The sequence below is a fragment of the Paramormyrops kingsleyae genome, chromosome 12 (assembly GCF_048594095.1).
Source record: "Paramormyrops kingsleyae isolate MSU_618 chromosome 12, PKINGS_0.4, whole genome shotgun sequence".
Lineage (NCBI taxonomy): Eukaryota > Metazoa > Chordata > Actinopteri > Osteoglossiformes > Mormyridae > Paramormyrops > Paramormyrops kingsleyae.
Window position 1 is genome coordinate 5,123,281 of NC_132808.1, and position 2,284 is coordinate 5,125,564.

Here is a 2,284-nt window from a genome sequence, read left to right on the forward strand (position 1 = left end):
AGCAAAGTCATGTTTCCACCCAGCTGACAATAGGAAACCTAAATGAGCAGGTGCCCTGATGCCATATGGTGACATTTTTCAAAGAACATGCAAATGAAACAGGTTCAGCCTGATCCCCAGCTGTCTGCAGAGATGGACCTTTCAGGTACAGAAAGTAAAAATCAGGACCAAGATTTTGTTTCAATCAACCAGTTAAGTATGGACACACAGTATTCAACCGGTTAGTTGAAACAAAATCTTGGTCTGGATTATTACTTTTGGGACTTGAAATGTCCACCTCTGGCTGCCTGGGATAATTATAGCTCACTGCAGGGGTAGACAACCCTGATCCTGGGGTGTCAGTATCCAGCAGGTTTTCTATCTGCCTGGTGAGTTACTATCTGGTGTGATTCCTCAAAGACCAGGTAGGATAGAAAACCTGTTTGATAACAGCACTCCAAGATCAGGGTTGCTTACCCTGGTTTATTGTATTGAGTGTTTCATTTGTGCAGGCAAATATGTTTTATTTGAAGCGTTTTTGTATTCAGTTTCACTCTTGCCTGGATTAGCTGTCTTTAGGTAAAATCTGACAGTCAATCAACAATTATTGAAAAATATTTTTCCTATTTGAATCATCAGTACAGTGCCTGACAAAAGTCTTGTCGCTTAACGAAGTTGTAGGAACAACAAATAATAACTTGACCTGTAGTTAATCAGTTGGAATCAGAAATGGCCTATAAGAAAAGGCAAAGCCCTCTAGATTATGCTTATTATACCAAAATAAAGTTTTGCATCATTCATTGAGTTTTGTCATGTAATTAGGACAGAAAGGTCAACTTTTGCCTGGACAAAAGTCTTGTCATATGCAAAAATAATGTAGAAATTATACATATATTTCATTTAGAATACACAAACATGCTACAATAACATCAGAACATAAAGTCATGGTGCCTTGGAAAAAAAATTAATAATGTGTATGACTCCCATGAGCTTGGAGGACCACATCCATACGTCTTGGCAATGACTGAAATAACTTGTTGATGAAGTCATCAGGAATGGCAAAGAAAGCAGTTTTGCAGGACTCCCAGGGTTCGTCTAGATTCTTTGGTTTCGTCTTCCAAGCCTCCTCCTTCATCTTACCCCAGACATGCTCAATAATGTTCATGTCTGGTGACTGGGCTGGCCAATCCTGGAGCACCTTGATCCTCTTCAGTTTCAGGAACTTCAATGTGGAGGCTGAAGTATGAGAAGGAGCGCCATCCTTCTGCAGAATTTGCCCTCTCTTATGGTTTGGAATGTAATGGGCAGCAAGAATATCTTGATACTTCAGGTTGTTGATGTTGCCATCCACTCTGCAGATCTCTCGAACACCCCCATGGATGTAACCCCAAACCATGATTTTTCCTCCACCAAACTTGACTGTTTTCTGGGTGAATTTTGAGTTCATGCGGGTTCCAACAGGTCTCCTGCAGTATTTGCGGCATTTGGTATGTAGTTCAATGGATGATTCGTCAGAAAAATCAACCTTCTGCCACTTTGCCTCTGTCCATCCTTGCTGCAAGCTGTGGGCCTTGGCAAATTCAACATGCTTTTTTGTTGTGTTCTTGTTAATGCTGGTTTCTGAGCACTAATTTGGCCATGGAGACCACTGCATGTGAGAATTCAAGAAACTGTTCTTGTAGACACAGCGGTTTCTGGTGACCAGTTCTGATTTAGCTCTGCTGCAGTTGAAAAAGGGTTGGCCCTTGACTTTCGAAGCAACAAACGGTCCTCTCAAAGAGTTGTCTTACGGGGTCTGCCTGACCTGGGCTTGTCATGAACATCACCAGTTTCTTCATATCTTTTTTTAATCCTCTCCACTTGACGTTTGGATACATTAACGATGTCTGCCACCTCAGCAGCAGACTCGGTCTGTGGTTGAATCTTTGGCATGTTGTCAGAAGTTAGGTTGCACTTCAAGTGAAGGTCTGGTGTGCTGGGGTTCTTTTTATACACACCTGGGATTATGTTCATTACAATATTTGTCACAGGTGAACCTCTAATTTGTGATTGGTTGAATAATTAAAAAACATGACAAGACTTTTGTCCTTGCAAAGACAGGTGTTATGGACTTTAACAAGCTGTGAACATCAGGACACTTTTTGACTGTTTCATTTTGTACCCAGTTATTAATGTGAAAGCCCTTGGCATTAAATTGATTCATTCAATGTAACAATTGATTGATTAGAAATAAAGTTATATGCCTTTTTAAGTTACTATGTCCTTATGTGACAAGACTTTTGTCAATGACTGTACACAATCTTTT